This window comes from Sinocyclocheilus grahami, unplaced genomic scaffold (genome assembly GCF_001515645.1).
Source record: "Sinocyclocheilus grahami isolate Dianchi unplaced genomic scaffold, SAMN03320097.WGS_v1.1 scaffold58.1, whole genome shotgun sequence".
NCBI classification, from domain to species: domain Eukaryota; kingdom Metazoa; phylum Chordata; class Actinopteri; order Cypriniformes; family Cyprinidae; genus Sinocyclocheilus; species Sinocyclocheilus grahami.
Window position 1 is genome coordinate 192,407 of NW_015505237.1, and position 22,966 is coordinate 215,372.

Below are 22,966 nucleotides of genomic sequence, written 5' to 3' on the forward strand. Positions count from 1 at the left end.
ATAATATAATATAATATAATATAATATAATATAATATAATATAATATAATATAATATAATATAATATAATATAATATAATATAATATAATATAATATAATATAATATAATATAATATAATATAATATAATATAATATAATATAATATAATATAATATAATATAATATAATATAATATAATATAATATAATATAATATAATATAATATAATATAATATAATATAATATAATATAATATAATATAATATAATATAATATAATATAATATAATATAATATAATATAATATAATATAATATAATATAATATAATATAATATAATATAATATAATATAATATAATATAATATAATATAATATAATATAATATAATATAATATAATATAATATAATATAATGTTCAATAGTTTGGGTCAGTGAGATTTATTAAGAAACATTTACTAATTAAAATGAATTAAAAAATGTGTTTAAAATATTTGTCAAATTAATTACGTAAATTATGTCAAATAAATTACATTTTCTATTAATCTATTTCTGTTCATCAACACTGATAATAACAGTGTTAATAATAATTGCAGCTATTTTAAACTAATATTATGTCACAATTTTACTGTTTTTGCTGTGTTTCTGATCAAATAAATGCAGCCTTGGTGAGCATAAAATCTCAGTCTTTTGAATAACATAACATATATTTCAGTTTAATAATTTCAAGTGTAAAAAGCTCAATGGAGGCAACTGCGTTTGTATCCCAAGGTGCATCTGGTCTTGCAATCATCCGACCTAATGACTCTAACATGGTGGATGCCCAGACTATCACAGGCACATCTATTTTAAACGGCTTCTTTTATTATATTTCTTGGAAAGCTGAGTTAAAATCATATCCAAGTGCAATTAACAGTCCTGTTTTATACTTGACACATGCTGCTAATCACAGTATGTATAAATAAACATGAAAAAATGTATATCATTTTACACAGCAATATGCACACACATGAATAAACATTTATTTACAGTCTTCTATAAATAGTTCTGTTTATCTAACGCACAAAATGATCGGTTTCATATTCTGCTGAATGCTAAGGTGTCACTCCTGGGGTTTGCAGAAGAATTTGTTCAAAGTTCTTTCTGTCTCACTCTAATGGTGGAGTGATTGAAGAAGCACTCAAATGAAACTTCACAGGCAAGCTCAGCACCATTCAGTGGAATGTAGCCACCCTCTCATCGCCAGATGTGGCCTTTTACATGCACGCACACTGAATGGTTTCAGACTGATATGCATTTTCAGACCTGAATAGCAGCGAGCCTTTGATCGCACCTGCATGCTAGAGAATGACTGTGACTCCCTCCGACTGTTTGCAGTTCAGCTGTGGCTTCCCTCTCTCCGCTGCTGTCGCTGTGAAGCGAGGGATCAACTCCAGAGACATGTCGCCAAGGAGACACATGAAAGGCTCTATACATACGCATTACGCCCTTGTGCGCACCCACGCATACATATGTGCATGAAAGAGGTCTCCCGCACAAGACTGGCAGCACTGATACCACATACATTACTTTTGAAGGCTTAGTTTATTAAAAAAATATTTACATTCTGACATTCTTTACTCACACTCATGTTGTTCAAATCCTGTGGGGCATGTTTTTTTTCTTCAACTGAACAGAAAGGAAGATATTTTGTCTTGGCTAATTTCTTCCATAAACACTACAAAATAGTTTGGAATAATTAAGTTTTTTTTATGTTTTTGAAAGACAGTTACAGTAAAATGTATAAAATAATAAATTGTGAAATAATATTACAATTTAAAAGAACAATTCTTTAGTTTAATTTATTTTAAAATGTAATTTATTCCTGTTAAGCAAAGTTGAATTTTCAGCATCATTACTCCAGTCTTCAGTGTGACATGATCTTTCAGAAATCATTCTAATATGCTGATTTGCTGCTCAATTATTAATAATGGTTCTTACTGTGATCAATTTGAGTAAATACATTTACTTAATATTTTTGTGGAAACCATTTTTTAGGATTCTTTGATGAATAAAAAGTTCAAAAGCACAGCATTTATTTGAAATAGAAATCTTTTTTTTATTATAAATGTATTTACTCTCACTTTAGATCCATTTAATGGGTAATGGCAGAATAAAGGCATTAATTCTTTTTTCTTTTCTTTTTTTTAATCTTACTTAATCTTACAAGAATCTTACAAACTGTTGAATCAATGGTAGTGTATCATGGTTTCCACCAAAAATATAAAAAACAGTTTTCAACATTGATAATAATAAGAAATGTTTCTTGAGCAGCAAAACAGCATGATTTCTAAAAGATCATGTGCCACTAAATACTAAAGTAATGATGCTGAAAATTCAACTTTGCACCACAGGAATAAATTACATTTTAAAATACTGTATATCAAAATAGAAAAGTTATTTTAAATTGTAATAATATTTCACTTTTTTATGTATTTTTGATGAAATAAACACAGCCTTAGTGAGCTTAAGGACTTCATTCAAAAACATTTTTAAAAAATCATAAATATTCCAAACTTGTCTAGTTGTCCAATATTGTAATGAAAGTAAATGGAGCTGTCAAAATGTTAAACAAAAATACAACATAACAGTATCATAAAAAATAGTCAACATGAATTTACAATACTTTTATACTACTTTTCAAGTCCCCAGGTGAACTGTTCCTTTAATCCAGTATCTCCTTCTCTCCATCACTTCTCTAATCACGCGGAACATTCTCCCTTGCTTGTATCACCGTCATCTGCCTCTAAGCACTAACAACTCAACAATGACTCATTAGCTGGGTGAATAGACAGATTGGCACAGAGAGAGCAGTGCCACAGTCATACCCAGCATGCCCAGCAGCGCTACAGAGTGGAGCATTAACCCCATACTGAGCCCTGAGGAGAGAGGAATGACTGCAGATTAACTTTATGTGCTTTTTACTGAAGCGCCTGCAGCAAAATGCAATGGCCGAATGCTGAGCTCACACCAGTCAGCTCTTAGTCTGAGAGTGAATTGTGCTCTATTAAATGGACTTTTCATTTGCAATTCAGTGCCTGAATTTGAATTGCAGTAGCAAACAGATGTAGGAATGTAAATTAAATTTGAATTTAAGGAAGTAATGTTGCATTCATGAAATTCAAATAAATTCAAGCTGTTTTAAGTGTTGTTTTTAATAATACTGTTTTGTATTTGACTGTATAAATTTCCCACATCAAACACACAATATGAGATATTTCCAAAAACATTAGTTCATAGCAGCACAACTGTTTCAACATTAATAATAAGAAATGTTTCCTGAGACTCAAATCAGCATATTAGACTGATTTCTAAAAGATCATGTGACACTAAAGACTGGAGATGTGATGCTGAAAATTCAGCTTTGCATCACAGGAATAAATTACATTTTAAAATATATTAAAATATAAAACAGTTACTTTGAATTGCAATACTATTTCACAATATTGGAATACTATTTCACAATATTACTATTTTTACTTAAATGAATGCAGCCTTGGTAAGCAAAAAGTTTCAAATCATTAAAAATCCTATCAACTCCACAGTAATGTGTACATAAGTTCATTATACTTAACAAAATAACTTCAACAAAAAATATTTAAATGTTTATAGCTATATATATATTTTTTAAAATATATATTTATATATTTAAAAATATATTAAATTTCTTTATATTTAATAACTATATTAAATATAGTTTACAAAGACTATTCATATTAAATTACACAAAAATGTGAGAAAGAAAATCAGGAAACATAGGCTATAATTAGTCAAAATGTATCCATCCATTTATTTAGTCATGATTTATTACAAAAGTATGTATGATCATTTTGAATTTCTAAAAATAATTATTTTCATAAGCTCACGTCACACCTCTCTTCATCAGCTTACACTGGCTGCCAGTAGCCACTCGCATCAAATTCAAGGTACTGATGCTTGCCTACAAGACAACCTCATATTGTTGCTCTCTCGTTGGTCTGATTGCTTCTACTTTGTAAGTCACTTTAGATAAAAGCGTTTGCTAAATGACAAAATGTAAATGTCATAAAGTATAGTACATTCAAATTACAGTATATTTAATTAAATTCTCTGTATGTTGCCCAACCTTTTAATGTGTAAGTTTTTTCTATGTACCTGAATGCTCTCTCCACCACAGAGAGGCCTTGCTCGTTCTCTCTTTCTGATAAGTGTAATACCGTGGGAGGGGAAAGAGAAAAAGAGAGAGAGAGAGAGAGAGAGAGAGAGAGAGGAAAGAAGACAGGGCTGGAACGAAACCATAGATGATCAGAAACTCAGTCCTGGCTCTGTTCATTCTCTCTCAGTGCCAAGTCTGAGGGTGTAACTATAAATGAGAGTGAGGGAGGTCTCTGAGGTCGGCCCAGTCACTGAACAAAAATACTCACATACGATTGCCTAGCTTAACGACTATAGATGTTTATATATAGCTTATTATAAATACTATAAACTAACCCTCACCCAAACCCATTATTGGAGCTAAACTTTTTTATATGTGTGTGGAAGTGAGAAAAAAATATTTTATTTATTAATTAATTTAAAAATATGTATACTTTTATAAATATTATAAATATATACACTGACAAATATAAAAAGAAAATAATATTAAAAAGAAAAAGATTTATTTTAAAAAGATTTTATTTATAAATAAAGGGCGGTTTAGAAACACACAGAGTAGTAGACTAATAATGACCATGTAGTAGCACTCCTTTATAAAATTTCAACAGGCTGCTAAATGTTTGCTTTGATATTACATGAATGACATCTATCATGACTGTATTAATGAGTGCGTATAAACGGAGGTGATATTGCTATGGTGCTTTGTGCCTGAACTAATACTAGCACTGAATGACCTCTAAATCTGAGTCATAGAAATGAATAGCTCTCGTCTCTCCTCAGAGACAGCTTCACACAGCCAAAGCTTTAACTGCATTGAACAAGTGCAGATTAGATGCACATAACTGCAGACGTGCGCTGGAGTCTGGTTACGGCCTGAAATCGATTTCACATGTTTGTTTGTCCTTAGCACAAACAGTTGACGGTTCCTCTGTGTCCTGTCTGCTGTTACCGCTCGCCGTGTCCTTCTCGCCTTCCCTCCATTCACAAGCCATCCTAAATCCGCCACTATGTGGAGTGTGTATCAGTGTGAGTGTGACGGATTACGCTGAGGCAAAGCACTGCTAAACCCCTCTATTACTCGATAATCCCACAGGAGTGTGTACACACGCTCTCGCAGAACACACTGACGTACTGACAAATAGAGACTGAAGAGACGCACTCTTGTGATAAATAAAAGGCAGAACAACACAAGTCTCAAACTAGAGCAAACAAAATACACTCTGACACAATTACACAATCACACAATCATCAGTAAATATAAAAAAAATAAAAAAGTAATTTCCCATTAATATGAAATATTCTGAAAAAAATTCTTAATATATTTTATAATACTTCATACATTTTATATATAATTAAATATTATATAGTACATAATAATAATATATCAAATATATAAAAATGATAAAAATCAGTTTTTATAATCCTGAACTATTTTATATTTATAAAACCATTTTAGAATAAATTAAACAAAACTAATCAGTAAATGATATTTTTCATGATTATTTATTTCTTTTTTATTGATAAATTGTTAGTTATTATGGTACTTTTAAAAATAACTTTCTGAATGCTAAAAATATCATAACAAAATTCATGGTTATTATTAGGTGTATTATGTTCCTTATTAGGAATTATGAGCAGCATAAAAAGTTAGGAATAAATATTTATCATAAAATATATTTTTATAGAATAAAATTTAATTGAAAAATGTTCAAGTTATTAGAATCTTACGAATACTTATAACAACGTTTAAAAAAAAGGTACGGCTTTAGGTATTATGAGTGGCATATTACAAGCAGCATAAAAGTTTATCAAATGAATAAAATAAAATTTTTGGAAATAAAATGTTTTCAAATGCATGAAATTAGCAATGCAAATTCTAAAATAACTAAATAATTCTTTAAAAAAGATGCAAAATACAAACTAGTGGTCTCAGACCGTTGGAAACGTCATATAAACTATATAATAATAATAATAAATAGTATTTAACAAAACAATTAAAAAACTGTATGTGTCCATGGACTGGACATTTACACACTCCTGGCTGCTTCAGTGCACATCTATCCACCATCCTTTTGCACAAAAGACCCCCACAAATTTAATAGCATGTAACACGCAGCCGTATAGCAACACAAACCTCAGAGCATAGTAGGTTCGGCCCATTATCACGACTGTACTGCTGTGAAGACCGCCCCCTGCACACAAACTTACAGATGCATCACGCCGAACCTACTATGACGGTACATGAAAGTGGACCTCCAACAAACACACACACAATATGCACCAAAGCACAGCGTGAGACCCTGTTCAAAGCTATTCACACACTGTGAACCACGCCGAGAAGTCTTTATGTTCCTGAGAGAGCAGGCCCGCAGGACTCAGGATGGGGGCTCTTTGAATTGAGGCAAAATGGGACGGCGTGCAATTGTGTTTGGTGTGGCCTTGTTTGGCTCTGGCGTGGCTCAGCGGTGCCAGACTGAAGGGTTGCTTTGAGGACACTGCTGTGATCCATAACAATATACTCACGCCTGCCCACACAGCACAGATTGGCCGATGTCCTGTACACAGCAGGTCTGGGACACAAAAATGTATTCGAAGTGCTAAGATATGCCATGCTAATGTATGAATGTCACTGCATTACATAACAACATGTCAAACCCAAGTGGCATATGAAAAGAAATTAGGCTAAAACTACACATTTGAGTAATTTCTTTTATGTACAACTAAAAGATTTTTTTTAAAATCTGTATTTTTCTGCTTTTAGTAAATAAAAGGTATGTCATAAACTGTGTCAAAATGTATGTGATCATTTCAGAGACTATTATTAGCTATATTCTACAGCACTGAAATTATTAAATGGTTACTGTAAATCAAATTTGACCTTTTGTCATTGTACGGACTGAACTTATGTTTCGGGAAAATTTCTCAGTGCATAGCGACAAACAGTCTTTCAGGAAAATGCTGTGTTGGTGTTTGTTGCTATTTAGCATTTGGGAAGAAAATAAAAACCAAAAGGGCAATTAAAGATTAAGTTGTTATTATTTTAGCAAAAATTTAAAAACGTCTTTTTGTGAAACATTTTGCTTGTGCTTAAGGTATTTTTCTTGAAATTAAATGTCACTTATAGTAGTTTGACATTTTTGTAACGATTTTTACAATAAACAATACTTTTACATCATTTAAAAAATCTTGATTAATGTTTGTTTCTACATATAGCCTACTAATTAAATCTAATATTTCAAACTGTATGAATTAACATTAGTTAATATACCATGAGCAAAGATAAATTAACATCGAACAACAGCATGTTTAAAAAAATAACATTAACCTAGATTAATAAATTCTGTAAAAATTGTTGTTCATTGTTTGTTAATGATACCAAATGCATGAACTAATGTTAACTTTACTGTAAAGTGTTGCCGGTATTTCATGCAATTCCATTTGTGGATTTTTTTGGTTCCACTGTATATTTTCATTCTGAATAAAATAAAATAAAATAAAATAAAATAAAATAAAATAAAATAAAATAAAATAAAATAAAATAAAATAAAATAAAATAAAATAAAATAAAATAAAATAAAATAAAATAAAATAAAATAAAATAAAATAAAATAAAATAAAATAAAATAAAATAAAATAAAATAAAATAAAAGGTATGACTAACATACATCTGGTATTTTGCTATTTAATGCAATTTCATTTGTCAATTTTTTTGGTACCGCTGTATATTTTCATCCTAATACAAATCAAATCAAAATATTAAATAAATAAATAAATAAATAAAATAAAAAATAAAATGAAATAAAATAAAATAAAATGAGACACATCAATGGTCAGGTCTAAATCGCAGCATGTTGTGCTGTTATCTCTCTGTGAGATCTCTCCCATCCTGCTAGCGCTCTCTTAAGCAGTCCTGTGATCATTCATTCAAGACAAATTAATCATTTAGATAACGCCAAGGTAATAAATGGAGGGTGAGAAATGAGTGCGACAGGCCAGCTCCCCACACAGACCACCTCCACCGAAAACAGCACGAAACCCAAGAGCATGAGAATCACGCGACCTGGTGCAAACGAGAAAGACACTGTAGGGATAAATACGGCTGCAATAAACAACCCCTGACGGTGCTTTGACTTTATGTTCGAGCGGAACAAATAAACACAAGCTTTTATTCTCCAAAGTCATTTTACGGTGTATTTTGACCTTTGCTGTTGCTTAAACATGCTCTGTGATGTGGGTTGCAAAGCACGATATTGATGATTAATTACTGTGAGTAACCAGGAGGACAAAACTCCAGAAAATGTCAACATATCCACTCAATACATCAGGATCGAGGAGGAATGGAAGCTTATAGCAGCAACACTTCTCAGAATATTACTTCACACTGATTGCTTGGCTCTCCTTCTCCTTGACCCTGCTTTCAAAGGACGAGATTTTAAAAATAACCTCTGTCAACCCGCACGTTAAAAAAGTCATTTGTGTTCGTCATGCAATTCATGTAAAACGACACTAGACGTGACTTATGCGTCTTCTGCATTGAGCTGCCTCTGACCTCAAAGCTTGTGCACACCGGCACAGGGTCAGAGGGTCGCCTTTCACACACGCCACCAAATCCCTGGCCTGCCGGAGCTTGTTTGGAGGTATAATATAACATATAATTGGTTTCCAAGAACGAGCTGCAGTCAGAAATCATCTGGGTTGGTAACATGTAACTAAAGAGTTTGAAGATAACATCAGTATTTATGTCTAGTGTGATGGAATGTTAATACTTGTAACAACAATTTGTGAATACAAGTACTAAATTCACACTGTTTGCAACTGATGTCTAGATTTTCAGCAGTAACAGTCTGACCTTTTGACCCAGTGTGTCAGACATAAGACCTCTGCCACCTGAGAATAAGAAAACAGTTGTTTGGTTTCAAACGCAGCTTAAATATACCACTTTGGTGATTAGAAAAGCAAAAGCAAACACTTGTGGTCCTAAGTCCCTAAAAGCCTTTCAGTGTAAGAGGTTGTTTGGATAAAGAGTAAATTTGTCAATGTGTGTGTATGAAGAATTAATGAATTATTAGAGCAAGCATTAGTGTATTGTTGAGAATCAAAGTTTAAAGTAAGGCTCAAGTTAGAAGCAGTCATATTCATAAAATCCTCAGACAGTTATTTCCAACCATGTAAGTACAGCTTCTTGAATAGGTAAAGACTGATTAAATTAATAAATAAAAAATTAACACTCAAAACTACAAATAATAACTTTAGAAGAGAATTTAGGCATCACAAAATTACAATGTAACTTAGGAAAACAGGTGTTCTTTTTAATGACATTTATTTTATGATATTTACATTCATTGCAATAAATTAGTGTTTTTAAAGATTTAGGATTTACTTTAAGTTAGATGACAGTCAAGATAATCGAATTGTAAAAATAGAGGGAATGAGCATGAACAATTAAATATCTAATATTGGACAATATAAATAAATGAAACGGACAACTGATACGGTAATTGATTATATATTATGTATCCCTAATGTAATATCAGAAATAAAATATGACAACACCCTTAAGCCCAAATCACATTACCAAAAACAAAAATGTTAATGTGAAAGAAAAAATGTTTTTAGGCTGGATGGTTCTGCTGCTATGCATTTGTAAGGATTCAGATGATTTCTGCAAACAATGAAAGCAAATATAGACAAGAAGGTAGGAACATGCTGTATATCACAGATATTGACATGTGTCTGATGCACACGGCAGCTGATAAAAATGAACACACACAAAAACACACACATCCCCTAAACAAGTTTGAAGTACAAAACATGACCTTGACTACATGAACTACACCTGCAAAACAAACTCTGCAGTCAAAAACAGGCCCTATTAAGACCAAGAAGAATATTTTATGGTATAAAACAAGTGACTGCCACTCAGAAAACTGCAATACCACCATATTGCCAGATCCCTGCTGATTCCCACCCCTAGGTCAAAGGTCGAATGAATTTCAAATTCATTTCTGGGAGAGCAAAATCACAGCATGTCGGAGAACTGAATGTTTATTGCTCTGACCTTCTTTCAGTGTTCCAGAACCTTTGACTTCCAAGCGGATCCAGCGAATGAGGGCCAGTGTGCTGAGAGACATGTTTATGACAGCAGTGAATGTGGTTTGTGTTATTCTGAAGCTGTCATTCAAAACTGTTCAAAAGAGGAAGATGGAAAATGGAAGTATGATACAAGTCTATGTGTGAATGTTAGAAATGAAGAGTGCGAACAGGTGTGAATGGGTGCATCTATGTGGACGGTTGGATTCCAAGGTTCTTTCGTGTTTACGCTAGTAATTTATTTACTCTCCCTCTTTCTAGAAAGCACTCCGCTGAGATCACGGTGTGAAAGGACACGGTTTAAGTGCTGAGGGGGAGAGGGACTCAGGCACAATGGAATGCCACTGCTACTCCTGCCAAGAACACTTTTCCCATGCGCCCGGGAGCCAAGATTTCCCCCAACCGCCAATAATAGCACTGCTGTCCTCGCACACTCACCAAACTCTCAAACACACACACACTCACTAGGCAAACACAAGGCTGGGTTCTGCAGCACCCGGACTTCAAAAGAGTCATGTGTGCAAGACACACTCCTGACAAAAAATTACTTGAATTATACTCTTAAAGGTTATTTATTGGCATTGATGGTTCCATGAAGATCCTTTAACATATGGAACCTTTCCAATGGACAAAGGGTTCTTCAAAATGAAATGAGCAGTGTTCTTTACACTAATTTTTTTTAAGAACTGTTCACTGAAAGATTCTTTGGAGAACCAAAAATTGCGCAAGACACACTCCTGACAAAAAATTACTTGAATTATACTCTTAAAGGTTATTTATTGGCATTGATGGTTCCATGAAGATCCTTTAACATATGGAACCTTTCCAATGGACAAAGGGTTCTTCAAAATGAAATGAGCAGTGTTCTTTACACTAATTTTTTTTTAAGAACTGTTCACTGAAAGATTCTTTGGAGAACCAAAAATTGATCTTCTGTGGCATATGGAACCTTATCTGTGACCCTGGACCACAAAAACAGTCATAAGTAGCACAGGTATATTTGTAGCAATAGCTAACAATACATTGTGTGGCACAAAATTATTGCTTTTTCTTTTATGCCAAAAATCATTAGGATATTAAGTAAAGATCATGTTCCATGAAGATATTTTGTAAATTTCCTACTGTAGATATATCAAAACTTAATTTTTTATTAGTAATATGCATTGCTAAGAACGTTTTCTCAGATTCCAATGTATCTCAGCCAAATATTGTCCTAGTCTAACAAACCATATATCAATGGAAAGATTATTTGTTCAGCTTTTAGATGATGTCAATTTCAAAATGTACCCTCATGACTGGTTTTGTGGTCCAGGGTCACATTTGGAACCTTTATTTTTAAGAGTGTATGGACATGAAGAACACAGTCGTCTAGCTTAAAGTGGCATTTTACTGAAAAAGCATTTATTCACCCTATTGTCGTTCCTAAATTGTATGACTGACTTTCTTCTGTGGAACATAAGAGAAGATATTTTGAAAAATGTGATTTTACAATGAAAGTCAGTGGGGTCCAAAGAGAAGAAATACAGTACATATAGGTTTGGAAAGACATGAGGGTCAGTAAATCATGACAGCATCGACTATCCCTTTAATGTTTTCATAAGCACATCGTGCTTTGATCTTGCAGATCCTCCATATTTTTATAATGACATAACAAACACTATCAAAATGGACATTGATGCATTCCAATGCACTCACGACTTCAATTTGTCATCCATTTGGGCTCTTTAAAAAAAAAAAGAGGCTTTTGTGAACTAACCAACAGGAAAAACATATCGCCGAACCCCACCTTTGCCATATTAACACTTAACAGAAGATTAGGACATTCAGAACGCATTAGGAAGCGCAGCAGCATGAGTGTGATGAATTGCTATGCTTCACCACGCGCACAAAGAGTCTAGTGACCTTTAACTGGAGGAGAGCTTTTACTCTAAATGCCCATGATTGGTTAGAGGAGCTATTGGGATAGAAGAGCTGTCTGAGGTGAAAAACAGAGTGAGTGAGACAGAGAAAAGCAGACAGAAAAGAGAGCCTCAGCTCATGAAGACTAATTTTGATATGTCTTCATTAATTACCCTCAAAATGAGCTCATATCAAGACTTTCACAGGCCTGCCCGCGAGCTAGAGCTGCCTGTGTGACAATTTGTCTCTCGTTCATGAGTTTTTGAGTCATGCTCCGATTTATTGACTAGGCTAATTAATCGCCTCATATTTGGCCAGTTTGAGATTATAACTGCATCTGTTGCTGATACATTTTGGTCATTGCCATTGGGTCAGTTCCAGTATTTACCATCATCCTTGTCAACGATTAATGGACTAATTTAATACATCTTTTTATAAATTATATTATAAGCATATAACTTTGAGTAAAAAACTGAACTGAAAAATTAACATGAATTGGTATGTTTTAACTTTTTAAAGTTTTTGTAAAACATGATGATCATATTTCCCAGAATTCTATCCACTGTATCATAACTTGGCCAACTTTTTATTTATGTAAAGTAGGGATGCACTTATACCGATACTGGTATCAGGCCCGATACTGAGCTCCTGTACTAGTACTCGTACTCATTAAAATACCCCGATACCAAACGCCGATATGACACAGCATGTGATAAGTGCCATATTCAGACAAAGAAACACCGACAACAGAAAGCAGAATGGAGTTATTAGAGATTAAAGATGTCTACGAAGTGTGTCGCTGAGTGGATTGAGCGCGCGGCGGCGCAGATACGCGAGCTTGTCGAGAGAATATCCCTTTCTCACAGACATCACTGGAAAGTTTGTAGTTCGGTCGGATATGTCAAAAAGAAGTAAGTAAAACAATGCACAAGTTGCTTAATGGTAGGGAGGGAGGAAGAGAGAGAGCGCGCACACTTTTGTGTGATCTTTATTGATGTTTGCTCACTTAGCACGCATCATTTGGATTAAAACTAAATCGTAAATATAAGACAATTTATAGGGGCATTCACTATAAACGTCATTTATTTTCACCATTAAGCATACACGACTTTCTGGCGAAAGTGAAACTAGCAGCCTGTGTGAACTGCGCTATGTACTGTACTTGTCCCTCTCATTCTGCACCAGTACAAATACGTGTGCGTGTTGTGCATGTTTTGCTTGCTTCATGGGTGTTTCTGCATTATATGAGTGGCTTTGGAAAATAAATCGCTGCACGGTTCAGATGAAAAAAAAGCGCAACTTCTATTTATGAAAATATCACAGTTAGGAGATTTATAACGAGTGGTTCCCGCATTTTTACAGCAAATCGCGTGATTACAGTACTAACCCGCTGCAATGGAGCAGCTCTAATGCTATTAAATTAAAGATGATGTAGGCTACCATAGAGAGAGAAAAAAAATGAACAGTGAAAGTAACAAAAAATTGTAAAATAAATTTTAATGGGCATAGGACAACAAAATAAAGTAAACTGTGAGAAATCATACCCAAAAATTCTTCATACAGTGGACTACCAGTAAAATTTATACAAATTTGGGTCCAAAAATTATTCAGACCGAGTCTGGGGAAAAAATTGAAGTTGAGGTTTGCATGAAGCTGGGTGACAGCATGCCCAGGAGACTACAGGCTGTCATTAAGGCTAAGGGTCACCCGACAAAGTATTGATAGTTGTGTAAATATTGACAGCTGTATGAATAAGTTTTGGTTTATTGTAATCCATTACATGCCTTTCTATCAAAGTTATCTGACATTATCAAGCTGAATTTGTTCTGACACAGTTTAATTCTGAGTTCTTGTCATATTTTATTACCATTTTCTAAACTATAGCGAATAAACTGTGATAATGTGAGAAATGTTGAAGGTGTCTGAATAAATTTTGGTTTGACTGTATCTATTTGATAAATGAAGTTAACCAACTAACATAATACATACCCCTTTGGTTTCTGTACCCAATATTTAAAAAATGTACAAATGCAATGTAAATATTGGTATCAGTACTCGGTATCGGCAAGTACCAAAAATAAAAGTATCGGTATCGGGCGAGTACTGGAAAAATTGGTATCGGTGCATCCCTAATGTAAAAACTTAAATGTGAAGCAATGGGCAAAAACGTTGTCCACCTGCTTTTGCATGCTTGTAGCAGCAGTTTACTCCTAAACATTAAACAAAATGTGACATATGTACTACAAATGTAGTTTTTTGCTTCCCTTTTATGCCACAAAATAATAATAATACCAATAACAATAAGGAAAAACAGAAAATTTATAAACATTTTCTAAAAGTATTTTCTAAAATAGAAAATTTGTATTTTCTAAAAACTATTTTTTCTAAAATAGTAAAAATACTAATACATGTAAAATTAATTAAAAATAAAAATATTTAAAATAATTTAAATTCTATATTTATTTATAAATAATACATGAATATAATTTCTGGTATACTTTTAGCAGATATATGCATTTCATATTTAAATTTTTCTCTCCACTTTTTCAACATAAAATAATAAAAATAATAATATATGTAAAATTAATTACAAATAAAAAAATTTTTTAATTCTATATTTATTTATAAATAAATGTGTTAATATATCATTTCTGGTATACTTTTATCTATCTATCTATCTATAGAGGGATACATATAAACGACAGCACTACTATTTCAAAATGATACTTCAAATCCTGTGAGCATAAATCTTTGCGCCACAATTTATATTACACCAGCAGGGGGCACTTTAGGAATTCATTCACAAATCAGAAAAAAACACACCTCAAAAACAACAACAACAACAAAAAGAATTGTATGCACATAAAGGCACAATATGTAAGTTTTTTTTATTAAAATATCCCAAAACCACTAGAATAGTGTTATATATTTTGCTGACTTGTGTACTTGCATTATCCCAAATGTTTCGAAGAATGTTTAAATCCAGAGAAATAAGCAATTTTAACTAGTGACACGGACCGTGTCCATAGTGTCATTGTGTCGCCTGCCAATGACGTCATAACCCCTCGATTTCCGGTTTTGTTTGGACATGGAACATGGAAACGCCAAATACGCTTTAATATGTTGTGTGTTTTAATAGACCGGTGATGACCGCACAGAGTAGCATAACAACAGAACGTTCAAATGTATCTAGTATGATAAAACAGCGCTCCCCCCCCCACCCCCCACATACCCACAACCTGAAGGATACCAATCACCATTGAGTGTTCACTTTCAGCGCTGAGGAGTGTTGAGAAACGAAACCTCGCAAGGGAGGCTAGATATCAACCAATCATCATAGAGACGTAAATTACGTGATATTAGTCTCCCGCTGCGCTGATAATGAAGCAAGTAGTTATTATGAGTAGCGATATTGAATATTTGATCGCCAACAGATTTACCAAGCTGTCATTCAAACAGTATATATATACAAAAAAAAAAGGGAAAACACGCCTAACTGGATATAGGCTACAGCAGTCGGCTTAATTAAATGGCAGCTCTCCTAGCTCTTTTTTAACACAGACTTTTAAGAAGGGATGGATGTTTGCTTCAAGTGATAGGCCAGGTAAGTGAAATTATATTATCTTGCTGTATAATTTTAAAGTGGTTAAGCAAATAATAATAATAATAATAATAATAATTGGCAAGGTTCCCAGACCAATACAATTAGTGTGCCTCCTCTATTTTAAAACCCACGAGCCGCCACTGATAGTGAGTCCTTTTATTAAAACACCTGGAGCCTAGGTAATACAAAAATAAAACATTCACTCAGTATCACTTGATGTAATTCACAGCTATTTAAATTTACAATTAAGTACAAATTAATATTCAGTTGTGTTTTAGGGAAACACATGTTTGTGAATGCGCATTTGATTTACATTTGAGAGAAACTAACATTGGATACAAACTAGCCACTTATCGCTGACATTTGCTTTGTAAATTCAAAATAGGCCATCTGTGTAATTCAAGTAGATTCAATTTGTTGAAAACTCTTGCTACTTCATACTTCAATACAAAACAATGCTGAACTTCGACAAAAAAGAGATTTTTAAATGTTATAATAGTGATTTTATAATGTCTAAATATAAATCAATTAGCAAAACATGTGAAAAGAACTATATTACAGAGTGGAAATGGTAAAGGAGACAATAAATGATCCTCTGCTGCCATTTAGTGGTCATAGTGGGAATCATGGCATTCATTTTAATAGTATTTATTTTTCTACCAGGTGAAATCTTGGCAGAAATCTTCCACTTAGCACGGCAAATTTTCCATGAATTATCTCTTTAAGTAAAAATAAAAATAAAATAAAAATGTATAATTGTAATAAAAGTGCAGATAAATTTAAAATAAATTGTACTATATAAAAACGTGCAAAAGTATTAATAATTTTGAGGCAAATGAGATATATATGCATATATATTCAAATTACATAACTAAAAAGTGAGCTATAGTACATGTGTTTGAAAATAAAAATAAATAAAAAAATGTGTTCTACTGTCTGGGGGTCTGCCATCAGGAGTTAAAGGGGATGTTATGTGACACACTTTTATTTTTTTTACTTTTCACTTTTTTCCCTATGGAATCAAAAAAGGGGGAAGGGGGTTCAAACCTTTGTCACTTTTTTCACTCCTGATGAGTTTGTACCCTTCCATGCACAAGCTAGTAATGGGCTTTTGGTCATTGACTTGCAGAAAGTTTTCTGCAGGAGTTAGTGTTAGAGGCTACTAGAATACAGGGGGCGCCGACACTGATCTTGCATACCCCTCGGCAAATGTGCAGTTGCCCCCATTACTTGCTAATGAGACGCTTAACCGCTGTCTACGAACCCGGTGCACGTGCACACCACAGTGTGTGAGCATGCTACAGTAAACCTGCATGTTACAGTACGCCTGCGACCAAACGTGCTTCAAGCATGAATCATTAAAGCAGTGTTGTCCCAAGCGGCTTGCGCTAGCTAGCTTTTTCCTGGAGGTGTTTTACGTGAAAGCGCGGCTTTCAGCCCCAGCTGTGTTGTTTGGTAAACAGCCCTGTTGCTAGGCAGACCTGTATTATTGCTCCACCAATCAGGGCCTGATTTGACGGGTGAGTGGGACACAGCTTAAGCAAGAGTTATTTTTACAACTGCGCTCCAGATAATGCCTCGACACAAGTAGTAAAATGTAGAATTAAAGGTCACTGCTATCAAAAGGCATACGTGTATCTGTGTGTGTGTATATGTGTGTGCATGTGTGTGCAAGTCCTGCTGTCATACCTCATTCAGTCGCCTCCAGTGTTTCAGTGAGTGTTGCGGCCCATTGAAGTCGTTACAATCCCAACGCAACTCGTAGTTTCAGCGCAGGCCTCCAGCACAGCCTGTGGACACAAACACACACAAACACACATATATTACTCAATAATCCAGAGCCAGCAGCCTGTACAGTCACAAACAGGACACCTTCCTACCCTTGAATTCCCGTCCTGTCCCGAGCCCGTGAGCTAAGCGCTGAGCGAACATGATCCACATACAGATGCACTCAGGTGCATTTACTCTAGTAGTCATACTACTGCAACTCTGTCATCTTGCAGCTCCACTCCCTTCAGACGCTCACAACACAGAACGGACCGCTATGGAAACCGAGTAACAAGACAACACAAAGGCGGAGGTGTGGGTGTACATTGAGTGTGCTCTTTAAATAAAGATGGTCCTTATTAGAGCAGCTCTCAGATCAGCGTTGAGCTCGCGAGCGACCATGACGCACCGTAGCTGCTGCTAGACTTTATTTGGTTTCTTTCAGTAACCACCTGTGGTATTCCATGAGGCATAAAGCGGGAATGACATCACATCCCTCAACTCCCAGAAGTGCAGATCTTAGATCAGTATTCAGGAGTAGGACTCCGCAGCACAGATTGCAGATTGCAGCAAGGAAGCCATGTATCATTTATCTCTGGGGCATTACGTGAGAAATAAACTGTTGCCTTCAGAGGATTAGATAGCAGCAATCTATTTCCAAATGACATGCCCTCTGCTTATGTAGCATTTGTGTTGCAACTAGGGATGTGTAAAAATAATTTTAAAAGTTGACTAGTCAACTAATCTTTAAGAACGGGAAGCCCTGTATAAAAAGGTTGATTTCAGGTTCACCTCAGCCTTTTTTAGCAATCACAAACATCCATAAAGTGCTTGATTATGATCTAACGAATGAAAAAAAAACTAGGGGTCTTGAGATGCTTTTTTTAAAAAGATGGACTGAGATCATCTACTGTACATGACCGTTTAAACCTGAATGCAGAACGAAATTACTTTTAGCAGATAATATCCATTACTACTACTACTACTACTACTAAACGTAAAATGAATAATGTAAAAGTAAAATTTTAAAAATAAATAAAAATATTAAATTTTTTTTTTAGATATATTTATTTAAATACATAACACAGTTAGATTTTATAAAATACATGCATTTCAAAATTAAGACTTTCTATAAAAAAGTAAAATTTGTTTAAAAAAATCCAAATTAAAAACACAAAAGAATTTTTAAAAAATGATAGATTTATACATTTGTTCATATATACTGTATTAATAGATAATTTATAGTAAATTTTATCAGATATATAGATTTCAAAATCAAAATGATCTCTACACTTTTTTGTCACGTAATAATAATAATTATTCTTATTATTCTTATTATATTGTTTATAAAAATAATTTATAAAAGATATTTTATAATATATATGCATTTCAAAATTAAAACTTTCTCTAAATTAATGTAAAATTTGTTAGTTTAAATTTAAAATTATTTAAATTACTTTAAATAAAATATACTCAATTATAAATAAATTGCAGATAAATATATCTGTTTATATATATAATGTATTTAATACATCATTTACAATATATTTTATCAGATAAATGCATTTCAAAATTAAATCTCTCTACACTTTAATGGCACAAAATAACAACAATAATAACAATGATGACAAAAAGAAGAAATCTAAAATTAATTATAATTAAAAAAAATAGAAAAGAATTATATAATTCTATTCTATATCAGATATATGCGTTTTCAAATTTACAGTCTTTCTCTACACTTTCTCTACACCACAAGATGTCCATTGTCACTCATCTCCTAGTTGCACCAAAGAAGCAGCAAGAGGAGAGGTCATGGTTATATGGCAATGTCATTTTGTGCTTTCTTTGCAGTGATTACCAAGTATACACTTCTGCATATTGTCCAGTTCTGCAGATTAATTATCCTCTGTACTGCTTTGGCAACATTGTATTTTGGCAGACGTGCTGATAAAGCACCATTGATGAGAGAGATAGAGCAAAAGAGAGAGAGAGACCAGACAGATGGTCACAGCGGGTGGGTGCAGTAAAACTTGTGACAACAGCCATTAGTGCTACAGGAGTCTGAGACCGAGGACAGATAATGGGATGTGTGAACATGTGAACGAGGGAGAGAATGAGTGAGAAACCTAAACGCAACAGTGGAGAAAACCAAGACATAAGTGCTATAGACAGTCAACACAACATTATATGTAGACAAATAGACCATCCTCTGGTATCAAAACACGCCACTTTGCACTGTCTTCCAGAATCCTATGTGCTTGAGAAGCTCTGAAATACATGCATCATATGTGGTCTTACTGTAGATGATTCATCAGTGTGTGTTAATTTAAAAAGAAAAATGTTTGGCATGTTCAGAATACCACACTATAATAATACTCAAATCTCATATGGTGTTCCGCAGGGTTCCATTTTGGGTCCTCTACTTTTTGCATTATATATGCTTCAGCTAGGTCATATTATTCAGAGACAACTTATTTCTTATTTGATTGCTTGCAGATGGTTCAAAACATGGCAGCCAGATTACTGACCAACACTAAAAATGTGAGCATATTAAGCCTGTGCTCACCTCTCTTCACTGGTTACCGGTTAAGTTCCGTATTGTTTATAAAATTATGCTTTTTGTTTTTAAAGCTTTGCATGGGCTTGCACCTCAGTACATTTGTGATCTTCTCACTCCAAATACTGCTTCAAGACCCCTTCGATCATCTAGTCAATTTCTTCTATTAGCTCCACGTTCTTGTTTTAAAGCTAAAGGTGATCAGGTTTCTCGTTGGCTGCCCCTAGGCTCTGGAAAAGTCTTTCTCTCTATATTTTATCTGCTCCTTCTACTTCTGTGTTCAAATCCTCTTGGAAGACCTATTTCTATTCTTTGTGTTTAAATTCTTCCTAAGAGACATTTTATCATTTGTCCGTTTCGTTGTGTTTTGTATACTGTCTAGTCTTTTATTTTGTTTTAATCTTTTTGTATATTTTCTGTACAGCACTTTCAACATCTGTTGTTTTTAAATATGCTTTATAAATCAACTAAACAACTCAAACATACTATGTTCAGTATATAGTATGCAGCAATGCACTGTAATGTATAATTCACTGTGCACAGTTTGCCATTGGCATGCAAAATGGCACTATTAATAAAATGTGCCCCCCACACAATTTAAATTAGCACAAATGTGCACATATTTTCAGTGTATTTTCAGTACTCTTTTGTAACGTCTTTTATTTTCCCAGATACATTGTCAAAGCCTTTCAAATTAGGATGAAGATGGCGATTGTTGTTGTTAAATTCGTATTTTCACACATTTACAGCCTACAGCAGCGTGGTAACATGCATGCTACAACAACAGTTTGCTTTTACAATGCTGTCCCTAAATACTAAGAGAAGTATTGAATAAAATGACTGACTCACAGCAGGTTGCTATAATAACTTCAAACGTTATGCAGCAGTTTAGGTTAGTAGGTCACTCCTAATATATCATAAGGAAATCATGTTTAACCCTATCATTTTTACATCATGTAATTCAACAGAAAAGGCAGAGCGTTGAATCAATAGATTAAATAGATCAAAAGCAATAGATTTAACAGATAGTTGTCAATAGATTAAACAAGAAAAGGCTGCCACTGCATTTTTTTACATTGTAATAATAAAACCAGTCAATTAGACAAAAGTCAGAAAACTTCTGAAATGAAATTTTTGTATGTATGAAATTATTCAGATAACCTACTTAATTTCCCAGAATGTGTAGTATATATAACAGTCCACTGCATGTAATACTATAATGAAATGCATTTCACTTGATCTTCCATTTCCAGTATGTCGAACAATCCAGAAGTAATATTAGGTGTGATTTTAAACATCATGACTCATAACTTGTTTGAATATTACTAATAACTATTAATAGATATTACTCATAAGATGAAAACTGGATGCTACGTAATGAATTTACATGTACAGTACATAATGAGACCATGTGACAACAATGTTGCATATTATTGTTAGAAATGTTTGTTGCACAATACAAATGGTGGGAAAATAATATTAACCAATAAAATCAATAAAACAAATGTAAATAAACATCTTTAAGAAACGACTAAGGACACATCTCTTCCATGAACTCCCACTGAACAAAACTGTATAATTAACATCAGATATTTTCTGACTGGCTGACACTGTGTGGCATCACACATTTTCCCTTTTAGGTTGGACAGACAACTTTTGGCTGGACTCTGGTCATGTTTTGCACATAACTGTGATTGTTGCAGTGGAATTACCCTGTTGTAGTGCTAGTACTTACTAAAACCAGCTGATTTAAAGAGGATCCGGATACTGGTTATTTGTCAATACCAATGCACTAAAATTAAACATACCGTACTGCAGATTCTACAGCTTGAATATCCTACCTCAAAATGCCTCTTTTCCACAACTCAGATGAGCATGAGAGCGCTGCTATGAGCACAGCGTGAATGATCAATCTAATTATTACACCTGGTGCTGTTCATCAATAGGTAACCAAGCATGATACTAATTCCAATGAAGCATCTATTTTGAATTTCTAGAAATCAGAGGTTAAAACTAAATCCTGTGGCTGCATGGTTATATCAGATCTATTCAGCTGGTTTAGTATGCGAAAAAGACACCTTCAAACGCTATTACAGTCACTTTAATGCCTTTTTCCCCTTTCATGTGTCACATGGTTGTGGCTGTAGCCACAAGTCATAAACAGCAATGGGGTAATTCTGCAAGCTCAGTCTTTTTATGAGACACAGCTCACACTGCTAGCATCATTTAAACATTTCCCTGAATGTCACTTCCCTCAAAGTTACTATCAGCTCTAGCTCTAGGAGTTGGTGTTGGGTAAACAAGACTGCCAGGAGGTCAGTGTTTAAGGTGACATGTATGTGTAGAATGAGAAAAATGCTTTTAAGAACAAGATGATGTGTGTACAACATCTACTACTGTTGCAACTGCAGTCAAACATTGACTTGTTTGGTTTGGTTGAACAAGTAATTTCTACAATACCATTGTGGATTATACCATACTTCTAAGAAATTACATACTTCTTACTTTGTACAGTGTGTTTCAGAGGTGACATACTGCCTGACAGATGGACAGACATACTGGAATGAGAATTTTCTTATAATTTTCCCACAGAAGTCATTTCAAATCTCTGTGAAATATCTTAGCACCTCAGGCCAACAATGTTTCATACTCTATTGAGTCTCAAAATACATCTGGGTCTCTTAACATTTATATCCAAACCTAAAACAAAAAAAACAGATATAGATATAGGAAGTGACACTTAGCGGAAACTAATTTTTTCAATTCCACATTTTTTGCCACCAGCAGAAATGAAATGAAATTGCTATATCGTCTCTGTTATTACTCACCAGATCATTGTCAGAATCTGTTGAATTTGTTGAAGATAAGTGATAAGACTGTTGAAGGTTAAGATTTTC

At 33.7% G+C, this 22,966-nt stretch overlaps 1 protein-coding gene across 1 annotated transcript in view; it reads right to left on the bottom strand.

Moving 5' to 3' along the window:
• atxn1a (ataxin 1a) overlaps window positions 1–22,966 on the bottom strand; it is a 112,676-nt gene that overhangs the window by 17,700 nt on the left and 72,010 nt on the right. The window contains exon 3 of the mRNA XM_016270778.1: window positions 17,435–17,535. The gene's annotated coding sequence lies outside the window, so the exon portion shown is untranslated. The remainder of the gene's footprint in view (window positions 1–17,434; window positions 17,536–22,966) is intronic.